The following is a 12,541-nucleotide window of genomic DNA, read 5'->3' as shown; positions in this document are numbered from 1 at the left end:
ATTTGAGAAAAATTTAACTAAATCTTTGATTTAAAAAACAAAAAAAATGGCTATAATTCCATAGTATTTATAATTCAATATAGAAATTTTCAAAGTCATGCAAAACCTTAATAATTTAGTATTTCCCTTTGTTAACAAAGCCTTTAGTTACCAGTAAATGTATGCTGGAGGTCTATTTAAATAAAAATTTATTTAATGAATTTTAAAATATATCTTGGTGTTAAAATAATCATCAGTACAAGCATATCTCAGATATATTTAGCTCCAGATCAGCACAATAAAACAAATATTGCAATAAAGTAAGTCACACAAATTTTTTGGTTTCCCCAGTGTATATAAAAGCCATGTTTACACTTTACTGTATTCTGAATGTGCAAAAACTTGTCTAAAACAACAATGTATATAGTTTAATTTAAAAATGCTTTATTGCTAAAAAAATGCTAAAATCATCTGAGCCTTCATTGAGTTGGGATCTTTTTGCTGGTGTACAGTCTCGTCTCAATGTTGATGACTACTGATCAGTATGGTGGTTGCTGAAGGTTGAACTGGCTGTTGCAATTTCTGAAAACAAGACAACAATGAAGTTTGCTGTATCAATTGACTTTTCCTTTCACAAAATATTTTTCTGTAAGTTGTAATACTGGTTTATGCCATTTTACCCACACAATTTCATTTTTCAAAATGGGAGTCACTCTTATCAAACTGCCACTGCTTTATCAACTAAGTTTGCATAATATTTTAAATTCTTTGTCTTTATTCCAACAATGTTCACAACATATCCACTGAGTGTATTCCAACTCAAGAAACCACTTTCTTTGCTCATCTCTAAGAAGCAACTCCTCATCATTCAAGTTTTACCCTAAGATTGCAGCTATTCAGCCTCTTCTTTAGGCTCTACTTATAATTATCGTTGTCTTACTATTTCCACCACATGCAGTTACTTCCTCCACTGATGTACTGAATTCCACAAATCCATCTATGAGGCTTCGAATCTACTTCTTCCAAATTTCTATTAGTGTTGATATTTTGGCCTCCTCTCATGAATCATGAATGTTCTTAGTGGTATGTAGAAGAATGAATCCTTTCGAGAAGGTTTTTTGATTTACTTTGCCTAGATCTATCAGCTGTAGTCTTACAAAATATATTTCTTAAATTATAAGACTTGAAAGTGAAATTTCTTCCTTGACCCAAGGGCTGCAGAATGAAAGTTGCCTTAGCAGGCATGAAAGTAATATTAACTACCTTGTACATCTCCATCAGTCTTGGGTGAGGATGTGCATTGTCAATGGGCAGTAATATTTTAAAAGAAATCTTTCTTTTCCTGAGTAGTAAGTCTCAACAGTGGGCTTAAAATATTTCAGTAAACCATGCTGTAAACAAATATGGTGTGATTCAGGCTTTATTGTTCCACTTATAGAACACAGGCAGAGTAGATTTAGCCTAATTCTTAGCAGCCCTAACATCATCAGAATGGTAAATGACCACTGGCTTCAACTTAAAGTCACCAGCTGCATTTGTTCCTAACAAGAGTCAGTCTGTCCTTTAAAGCTTTGAAGCCAGGCATTCACTTCTCCTCTCTCACTATCAAAGTCCTAGGTGGCATCTTCTTCCAATGGAAGAATGTTTCATCTACATTGACAATCTGTTTTTTAGTGTAGCCACCTTCATCAGTTATCTTAGCTAGATCTTCTGGATAACTTGTAGCCACTGTATCAGCAGCTGCTACTTCACTTTGCACTTTTATGTTATGGAGATGGCTTCTTTTCTTAACCCTCATGAACCAACCTGTGCTAGCTTCAAACTTTTTTCTGCAGCTTCATCACCTCTCTCAGCCTTCACAGAATTCAAGAGAATTAGGATCTTGCTCTGGATTAGGCTTTGGCTTGAAGACATTTTGTGACTGGTTTGAGCTTCTATTTGGACTACTCAAATTTTGTCCCATTTCAGCAGTACGGCTGTTTTGCATTCTTATGATTAATGTTTTCACTAGAGTAGCACTTTTAACCTACTTCACAAATTTTTCCTTTGCATCACAACTTGGTTAAATGGCACAAGAAGCCCAGCTTTCAGCCTGTCCTGACTTACGACATGACTTCCCCACTAAGCTTAATCATTTCTAGCTTTTGATTAAAATTAAAGATGTGCAACTCTTTCTTTCAGTTGAAGACTTTGAGGTTGTTGTGGTGTTATTAATTGTCCCAATTTCAATATTGCTATGTTTCAGGAAATAAAGAGCCTCTCCTTCAAGGAGAAGGGGCAAGATGGGAAAATAGCAAGTCAATGGAGCAGTCAGAACACACAAAACATGTATTAAGTTTGCCATCTTATGCGGATGCAGTTTACGGCGTACAGAAGCAATTACAACAGTAGCGTGAGAGATCATGGATTACAGATCACCATAACAGATATAATAATAATACTAATAATGTTTCAACTATTGCAATAATTAACAAATGTGATGCAGAGACAAAAGAGGGCATATGCTGTTGGAAAATGGCACCAATAGACATGCTGGATACAGATTGCTAAAAACCTTCAATTTGTAAAAACATAGACTCTAGAAAGTACAATCAACTGAAGCACAATAAAGTGAGATATGCCTATAAGGCTGTTAGGAATTAAAATATTTCACAAAATCAGGTACAATTGCATTAGAAAAAATATTTTAACTTATCCAATTTAAAGCAAGATATAACATAACTATATTCTAAGTGCTATCAGTTTAATTATCAAAATGAGTAATGTGCATAAAATGAGCTATTGGAGTTTGTCTCATAATATTTCCTTGGTGATTGTATTGAAGGTCTTAAAATTACACGATGACTTTTAATTTTGAATAGCATTTGGCTTATTACTTAGCTCTTTATAAGCATTTGGAGGATAAGACCATCAAGAGCATATGTTTTTATACCCGAATTTCACAGTATAATTCCTTTCACACACTAGGCATTCAAGAAGCATTTGTTGAACAAAATATATTGCCGTAGTATAGTTGGCAGTTAATAAATATTTCATGACTGAATTAAAAAGCATATTAAAACAAAGGATACACTGTAGGAAACAAAAGTAACAACCAATTAAATAGCTCAGGAAACGAGGATAAAATGACACTAATTTCATTGAGATTTTAATATATGTTAGTGGTCTGTGCATTAATGTAAAGTTATTTTCTATATATTATGTAGAGAAATGAAGATACTTTTTTCAGAACAATAATAAGGTAACCACAAAAAAAGTGATGCAACTTAGGTAAAACTCATCGAAGACATGTACTAACTTTATTACATGGTATCTTGTATTTACTGTATAGTTTGCTTAAATTCCTAAGATAGAATGGTAATCTGGGTGAGGAAAAAATAAAAGCTTTGCAGAACTGTCATTATAACTTCCACCTCAGAGAATGAACTTTGGAATCATACAGAGTTAGTCCAATGAAAGTGAAACAGGAAAAGTTCAAAGGTCAAAGACTGGAACTGATGGTGAGTCTTAAAAGATACTGCCTCTTTCCTCTACAGCATTATTTTTTGAAAGTGTAGTTTACCTATACTATGAAGATTTATACTTATTTCGTAATTCTCCACAATAGCACTATCTTTTGTCAGATAAACAAGTAAATCTGTGACTGGAATTAGAATAAAAATGAGACAATGGACAAAATATTTTAGTTTAACCAGTTATTTCAACAAAACATGAATCCCTTCAATGTAGTAAATGGTTTCACTTAACTCTATTATTATCTTTTTAATAAAAGGTTAATCTTTTTTTTATTTAACAGATATTATGGGATGTATGTTCTTGAGCTTATCTAGAAAACCCTGGGACAAGAAAGTAGTCCACTACTTTGGCACGTAAGGGAAAGAGAAAAAACATCTCTTTTAGTTGATTTTATTTTTCTGTAAGACAGAATCTCTTATCATATTAAGTCTATCAACCTTATCCCTTCTTTAAGAAATAAGTATCTTTTAAAAATGACAAAAGCTGTCTCTTCAACACCTTTAAAAGGCTTAACTATGTTTGAAGCAGTGTCCCCAGTTACTATTATGAAAATGGAGAGGAAGTTTCAGATTGTAATGGGAATTCTTATTGAACTACATCCTTCCTGAACTGGTAAAATACATTAAAAAATGAAAATAAGGAATAACAGTGCCAATTATTCAACACTTTAGAGACGTATTTTTTAAATATCCATAAAAGTCTATATGGTTCAGAAACTATTCTCATTTTAACAATATTATGCCTCTGTAGACCTCATAATAGGAATAAATATTTGCAATGAAAGCTCACTTTGTACAGTACGGAACAATTAGATTTTTAAAATATTGTGTCTTAATGTCACTTTTGCCTTGCCCCAGTGAGTGACTGGGATTACATTGTATATACAGTGCATACTTGAATAATGAAATTTCCCATCAGTTTTCTTTAAACTCTTGGCATGAACTGCAAATACAAAATAATTGTGTGCATGGCAAGTGATCTTTAAAATCATTTTCCAAGACTGTTCTGCTTTTAGCAGAACCTTTTCACTTTTGATTAATACTCTTTCCTGCTTTCTGGTTCAGAATATTGCTTCCTAGAGTTACAAATTCAGTTTATGGAGTGCCTTTGACCTGCACTCCACTGGGTAAAAATAAGTGTTAATCCAATGAAATCTGAGTTTCTGTTTCTTCAGCATCTTCAGGTTATCATGCACAATGCAGGGGTGCTGTAAAGTTACATTTGTGTGTGCATGCACAAAGTGCCAATAAAGAGAGTTAAAATAACATTTTATAAATCTTATTGTGTTTCCTCTAATCCAGCCCATAGGATACTTTGGGATAAAATCCACATAATGACGAGAGCTCAAGGGTTCACCCCAAGTTCTTCATAAAATAAAACTAACAGCAAATTCATTCTAACGGCCTGTAGATTTATGTTCATTTATGTAACCCTTTATGGTTATTACTTAGATTTTAATAACATCAAAAACAGTCTTTATCTTTTCTCCTTCACTCTCCTTAATATTTCCTTGCCATATTCTATACTGGTGTTAAAAGAAACAATTAGAGCCAAAAGTTTCCAGTTTATGAGTGATAGTCATCGATACTGAGAAACACAACACTTTCATAGTCACAGAACACATGTGACAAAATGAGAAGTTAGAAAATGGAATCAAGTTTTTTATTTCTTCAAACCCACTACCTGTATTCAGTTCTGCAACTCCTTCCTCATACATATGCCATGACTCCCTGCCACCCATGCACAACCCTGCACACTGTACCCATGCACAACCCTGCACACTGTACAAAATTATTTATCAGAGCTGAGTTAAGAAAAGCAATTGGAAAGACAGGAGTGGATGAGCTGTGGGAAATACTGTAGGAGAGTTTTCAAAACTTAAAATGCATGGTATGAATTTAAATTGTTCAGAAATATAAAATAATGTCATATTTTTCCTATTTCTGATAAGCCATAAATAGAGCAATATTTTTCAATACCTTGAAGGGTCTAAACACCCTTGTTGAAAGTGGAAGAGCTATCAAAAATTAATGGTGACAATAAAACTTATTGATAAGAACATGGACTTGAGTCCTTGGTTTTTATGTTGATTCCTCAAGTGACTGGCTCCATGTCCTGGGAGAAGTCTCTCAAAAAATTTCCAAGTTATAATTACCCCCCTTAATTCCAATATGCAGAAACTGAAACAGAAAGTTTAAGTCCAAGTTAGCATGAGACGTAGCCAAGAATTGAATTTGGGTATATCTGAATACATAATTCATGCTGTTTTAAATTATTGTGCCATGACTGTCTCTCCAATATTTTACAAAATATTCTTCCCAAATATAAAGTCCTTAGTTTAGAGTCTCATGCTTGTCAAATTCTCAGTAAATGTTGTCTATTAAGGCTATGTTCAATGAAATTGGTTGGGCAAGGCAGTTTGGTTTCAGATGTGGAACAGCAGGAGATGGGGAGAAGGAAAGGTTGGCATTGGTTAATGTGAACAGACTTCCTTGTGCAAAATTCAAAAGATTAATTAGCCTGATGTAATGATTTTTGAAAACTCTTGGCCAAGCTGTCATAAATATGTCCAAGTATGTAGCTTCTCTGTATGTTTACGTAATTTCACCCGAAAGCAATTATTATTCATGTACTTAGACTGTATTTAGGTGCAAATGAGGTTTCCATGATTTAGCAAGTGTCCAAGGTAATCATTGTTTTGGTGAATACAGGCCTGGGAGGCAGAGTCTTGGCAGCTGCAGCTGAAGTGAAGGAGAGAATTTCAATCTCTCACAGCTGACTTGTCCCAGCAGGGGCTGGGCCCACGACAATAAAAAGAAATGCACAACATACTTTATGGACAAGGATTCAAAACATATTATGTTATTAGAGACTTCATGTAAAAAAGCAGTTTTCTCTTGAGAAGGAGAAGAGCTTCATATGAAGCTGCAACCTATTTATTTCTTCAGCACTCTTGCTTGTTATACCGAATTTTGTTAACATCCCTAACTTCATCTATGGTGTGTCTGCTATGAACTTATAAAATCTTACACTTTCAAACTTTCTTATTTTATTTTGTTTCTGTTTTGCAGTTCTTTAGAATGCATCAATCACTTTAACATTGTTGCTAGAAGAATAACAAATCATGATGAGAATATCGCAATATTTTTAGAAGCACAATTTATAATTTATTTTACAATGAATGATTCTGTGTGATACAACCTAGTTAAATGAACAAGAATAGAGTCATTCAAAACACCAAAAAGTAATTTTACATAACTAAATCACTTAAAGATTATTTATGTTGCCTTGGTTTCCTCCAAGTAGAAAATTACCCAATTCATATTTATTCCCATCACCTCCACTGTTAACATTATGAAAACTCATACATAATTTTTATAACCTGGAAAAGAATATCAAACCTATAATATTTCTACCTTTTTAAAACTATATTATCAAATAAATGCTGTTGACTAATTTCTTAGCCTTTCTGATTAAAAGGCTTCTTACAAAGTTGAAGATGGTATAAAATTAGTGTAAGATAAAAAGCTTTCACTATCTTCACACAAAGGGCTCAAATAAAATCATAAACTAATCATAAAAGTAATTATATATCAAGATGATTAACTTGTGATATATAGATCTAAAGTTACGGGTGTTTCTAGAAAATTGAATGAGTACGTCAACTAGAGCAGGAAAAAACAATGTACTAGATTGCACCACCTTTATTTATAATAGTTTATGATAAGACTCCTAGAAACCTATGTAAAATGTAAACAAATGTTGACATTTGGAAAATGTTTGTATTTTATTTCAATTGCAGTTTGTCATCTCCAGCTCAATAGATGTGGGAAATCTCTCAAGACATTGTTTTTGAATGCACTAGTATAAAAATTAATTTGTAAGGGAAATACTCGACATAGTGAATAAGGTAGCATTTATGCAAAATTCAAAAAGCTAAATTGTGTCTACTGTAGTCTTTTATAAATATTTATAATACTAATTACAGAAATTTGTCCTAGCTTGCTAGAAAACGGGCTAACCAAATCTCAGAAAAAGAGAAAATTCAGTAGGCAGAATCTTATTGCATCTATAAACTAAGACACAGATAATATTCAAATGGCTTACCTTAAGCATCCTTAAATACATTATCCAAGAGTATTAACTGAAAAGAAAAAAAGAATGCATAAAAGTAGATATAAACACTCACTGCAAATATTTTAGAATACTAAGCCAGTCATTTCAATGATCCTTGACCAAGGTACAGCCATTAAATACCATGTTATCTACTTGCTCTAATTTATGTTATATGATATTAGAAGTGGAACCAGAATACTTCTTCTTCCAATTAACCAGTTAATTGTTTAGATTCATGTAACTATTTAAAGAAATTGGTGATTTTTAAAATATGACATATATCCCTTGTGCTTTGAAGAACATCATTAAGTAAAAAGACCACCCATAGAATGGGAGAAGACATTTACAAATCATATATTTGGTAAGGGATTTGTACCTAGAATACATAAAGAATGCTTACAACTAAATTACAAAAAGGCACATCACACAATTTAAAAATGGAAAGGATATGAATAGTTATTCCTCCAAAGAAAGTTTTATTTTTTACTCTCTAAATATTCTAAGAAAATAATGAATTGTACACTTTAAACAGGTGAGTTTTATGGTACATAAATTAAGCCCCAATATAGCTATGAAAAGTGTGTGATTTTCTTTTGGCATGTGTATGATCTTTACTTTAGAGTCTTTGATTATTCATTTTTGTTGTTTAGTGCTTTTGATTTTTTAATATGGTTTTATTTTTGTATGAAAATAAGTCATTCCAAACCTGCTGTTGGATGAAAGTCATCTGCAGTTAGTACAACCTACCAGAATCATATCTACAGAAAAAAACTATAAGGAATAACAGGTTTGTAATTCCATATTGCCCTAGGAAATAACAGCTTTCCAGATTCATGTTAGACTTGTGATTAATCTTTTGTACATGCCACATCTAAAGATCTTTAAATGTGTGTGATTTAGGAAAAATAAATGTTAAACTAAAATTCTAGACTTCAGATATTCAAAAAGAATAGCTATTATAAGCTTGAAATCTTGCTAAGCTTATAGTTTAAAAAGTTAGTGAAAATAAGAAGGGAACTCTTGAATATCTGAACAACCTTTTGATAAAATTCATCTATTGAAGTCACAGAAAGAGAAAAGAAATGGAAACTAATAAATGGGTACAAGTCAAAACACAGAAATATATTTTAGCTATTTTTCTTAGGAGAGAAAGAATGGAGTTAAAAAAGGGAAGAATTAGAATTAAAGAAAAAAAGCCATTAGATGATGGATCTTCCTACCTGCCAAATGATAAAAGTAATTTGAGATGATTTTTCCATACTAAATGAGAAACTACTAGAAAAAAATACACTATGTGGCCAGCAGTTGTGATATGTGTATTCTAGTCTGGGATATGTAGTAGAGCACGCAGGTTTAAAACAGCCTTGGAAATTAGGCCATCTATGTTGAATCCTACCTCCCTTACTAACAGTAACTTGGGCAGTTATTTAGCCTCCCTTTTCCTTGGTTTCCACAGGTAACTATCATGGAGTAGTGTCTTTAAGTGTTATTAAGAAATGATATGATTAGGCCATTTGATGTGACTCTGTTACTAACTAGCACTATAACAATGAGAAAATAAGCACAGTAATGTATACGATTTCTTCCAGTTCTCAAATTTTATGCCATCATCGATTTTTGAGGGATTTTTTCCTTTTCATTTTGTTTTTAATTTAGCATCTAGGTATAATAGTTCGATCTACAGACTTGCCTGCAAAAGATCACGATTCAGACCTCTGAATTCTGTTCTCACAACTGCAATGATCAGAGGAATCCCTGATAGACGCCCACTGAGAAAAATGTCTGGGAAAAACATCCAGACCTGTCTATGATGACTTTTTTAAGGTGTCAAATTGGCAACATAAAATATGAGGGCAGAAGGAACTACAGCAGCCATTTTGTAGCATACATACATCTTCTTCCAGTCTTTCAATCAAATGCTAACTTAGGTGCTGGCTGTGAAGGTATTTTGCTGATGTAATTAAAATTGTAATTAAATAAAGTACAGGGTCTATCCTCATGAGCCTGACCTAATCAGTGGAAGCCTTTTTAAAAAGACTTAGGCACTGTCCTTAGCTATGCTCTGATATTTTTGGTCTACACTTTGTTTTGCCTTTATAGAACCTTCCCTTCCTCATTACCTGTGACAACAGCTTCATCATGAAGCTTCCAAGTTTCAGTCTGCTTGTGATCTTCACTTCCTGACTTCTTGCCCTGTGGATTCAAATTACTTCCCCACAATCATGTAAACCAATTCCTTGTGATAGCTCAGATAATAGATAGATAAATAGATAGATTGATTGATGGATTAATAAGTATATTTGTATCTTTATTAGTATATCAATATATCTATATTGACTGCTTTTTCCCTCAACAAAACATTTCTAAGAGGTCTGGGAGATGATTCTTTTCCTCTTTTCCATCCAGCTGCCTAATTAAACTGTTGATGGCACACATTTTCTTCCTAGCAGTACAAATACCCAGGCTTAGCTTGTTGTAGCAGCCCAGCTAATGCAATTCTAATGGAGAAAATAAGTACAAAAAGATGGCCTAAAAAAAGAACATACACTAACACACACAATCCAACAGACACAAATCCAAATTTCCTTATTAACCTAAATTTTCACTCTTAGATACATATCCTTGGCCTTTACTCATAATATCACTGTACTTGGGGGCAAGTATGGGCAGTGGAAAGATGAGGCCTTATATTTTCCATATAATTTGGAGCATGCTATTAACACTAAAGAAGGATCTACTGCTTAGAATACCCACGTTGTATCAGGAATAGAGAAGGACTAGAAATAATACAAGTAACATCTCCTTGGAATGACTAAAATTTCTAAAAATTTCAATATTATTTCAACTTCTCTTCAGCATTTATTTGCATTTAAGTTTTCTAGTCTACTACTAGTATGGATAAATAGTGTAAAAGGAAAAGGTTAAAACCAAAAGGGTTACATGTCTTTATATAAAGGAGAATTTCTAATGGTTACAATCCCTGTACTAAATGGGGGCCCTATTAGCTTCCATGTGTATAGTTACTATCTTTTCTTGGCCATAGGTTACCTGGGAGCCATAGCTACATAATGGAGATGACTGGTCACCAGGGGCAACTAAAAAGAAAATGGGATTGATAGGTTTAGAACCACAATAGTGCAACATCATTTCTAAAATAATGACCCATTCAGGGTCAGTTTATCATCTTTCTCCATTATATGTATTATACCAAATTTCTATGGATTTGTAAATTCAGGTTGACTATAGCAGTTAAACTCAATGCAGCCAGGCTCTATTTTGGGTTGCTGGAGTTCAGTCATAGTGATCCATTTAAAGTACTCTGATGTATAATTAAGTGGCTAAATTTACATACTTAAATTGTAGTAAAAGTAGCCATAGGATATTCTCTCTTGCACATTTAATTCATTATATTAACCATATTTGGAGCACATAGAAGAGTTTTCAGTAGGGAATGTTCTGAAAAATATGTGACTGTAAAGCTCTACTAAATTGCCTATTAAAAAAATGTTCTTTTTTGTAATCAATCAAAACAAAATGTACTGAATCCTCACCTAGAAAAGCATTATGCAATCTACAACTTATAGGAGTAGGATAATGTTCAGAGAAGAGCTACAAAGATGATTAATATGTTGGACTACAAGAGCAATTTTAGAGGCTAAAGGGACAGAGATTGTTTAGCCTAGAGGAGGATGGCTTATTGATGGTCTTCAAATATATGAGTGGTTTCTCTGCAGAGGATGGTAACCTGCTGTTTTCCATCTTTTCTGAAGACAAGACAAAAGGAAATAGACTTACTTTTAGTAACTTAGATTAAAAACAAATAAAACTGTCTTGGTAGTGAACATTGTTAATCACTGAAATGATTCAGGCTATAGGCTCTTCTTCTCTAAAGACTCATAAAAAATAAATGGTTTGGGTCAAACTAGAGACAAGGTAATGAAAGGTGATCTCTTATGGCTCCTTTTAAGGTTCATTAATAGAAAACAACCACTTACACAAATTTTGAAGATATCTATATATTTCTTCAAAATAACTTTTGCAAACTGAACCTCATGACAACAATTAACTGACGAGTATTTCAAGGCTACAAAGGGATATTTTTTGTTCAACTCATTTAATGAATGAAGCTCAAATTTATGAACTCGTGATTTGCTATAGATAAAATTTTGGGAAGCTCTTTAAAAGTACTCCAAGTTAAAAGGTGTATATAATATAGATACATATATACATATGTGTGTAGATACATACACACATAGGTGTATATAATATAGATACATATATACATATATACAAAGGTGTATATAATATAAATACATATATACATACGTATATATGTATACATATGTGTATACATATATACATATAGATATACATATGTATCTATACTATGTACACACATACATATAAAACATATAAGTATATGTATGTATATATGTATATATGTGTGTGTGTACATATATTTGTGTATATATATATGAAAAAGTGAGTGTCTAAGGTAACCTTACACTGTAAGTATCAATGTAAGAACACTGGACACTTACATTATGGAAAGCATTCACAATTTCTATATTTTAAAAATCATTTTCAAAATTTGAACTTGTCAGATTGTTGCAAATAGAATAAATACCATTAGAAAATCAATCCAGTAATAGCAAGGTTTAAAAGAAAGATATAACCCTGATGAACATTGATGCAAAAATCCTCAATAAAATACTGGCAAAACGAATCCAGCAGCACATCAAAAAGCTTATCCACCATGATCAAGTGGGCTTCATCCCTGGGATGCAAGGCTGGTTCAATATACGCAAATCAATAAATGTAATCCAGCATATAAACAGAGCCAAAGACAAAAACCACATGATTATCTCAATAGATGCAGAAAAAGCCTTTGACAAAATTCAACAACCCTTCATGCTAAAAACTCTCAATA

General features: G+C 32.7%; 1 long non-coding RNA gene across 1 annotated transcript in view; it reads right to left on the bottom strand.

Annotated features, from left to right (window-relative positions):
* Nucleotides 1–440: 440 nt before the first annotated feature.
* The window catches only part of LOC107974821 (uncharacterized), a 32,308-nt gene continuing 20,207 nt past the window's right edge, over nt 441–12,541 (bottom strand). The window contains exons 2-3 of the long non-coding RNA XR_001717863.4: nt 7,603–7,639; nt 441–561 (exon numbers count right to left, since the gene is read on the bottom strand). This is a non-coding gene — a long non-coding RNA (uncharacterized LOC107974821). The remainder of the gene's footprint in view (nt 562–7,602; nt 7,640–12,541) is intronic.

Source organism: Pan troglodytes, chromosome 4 (assembly GCF_028858775.2).
Source record: "Pan troglodytes isolate AG18354 chromosome 4, NHGRI_mPanTro3-v2.0_pri, whole genome shotgun sequence".
In the NCBI taxonomy this organism is placed as follows: domain Eukaryota; kingdom Metazoa; phylum Chordata; class Mammalia; order Primates; family Hominidae; genus Pan; species Pan troglodytes.
The sequence above is the reverse complement of the archived record's forward strand: the minus strand, read 5'-3'. Positions and strand labels throughout refer to the sequence as shown.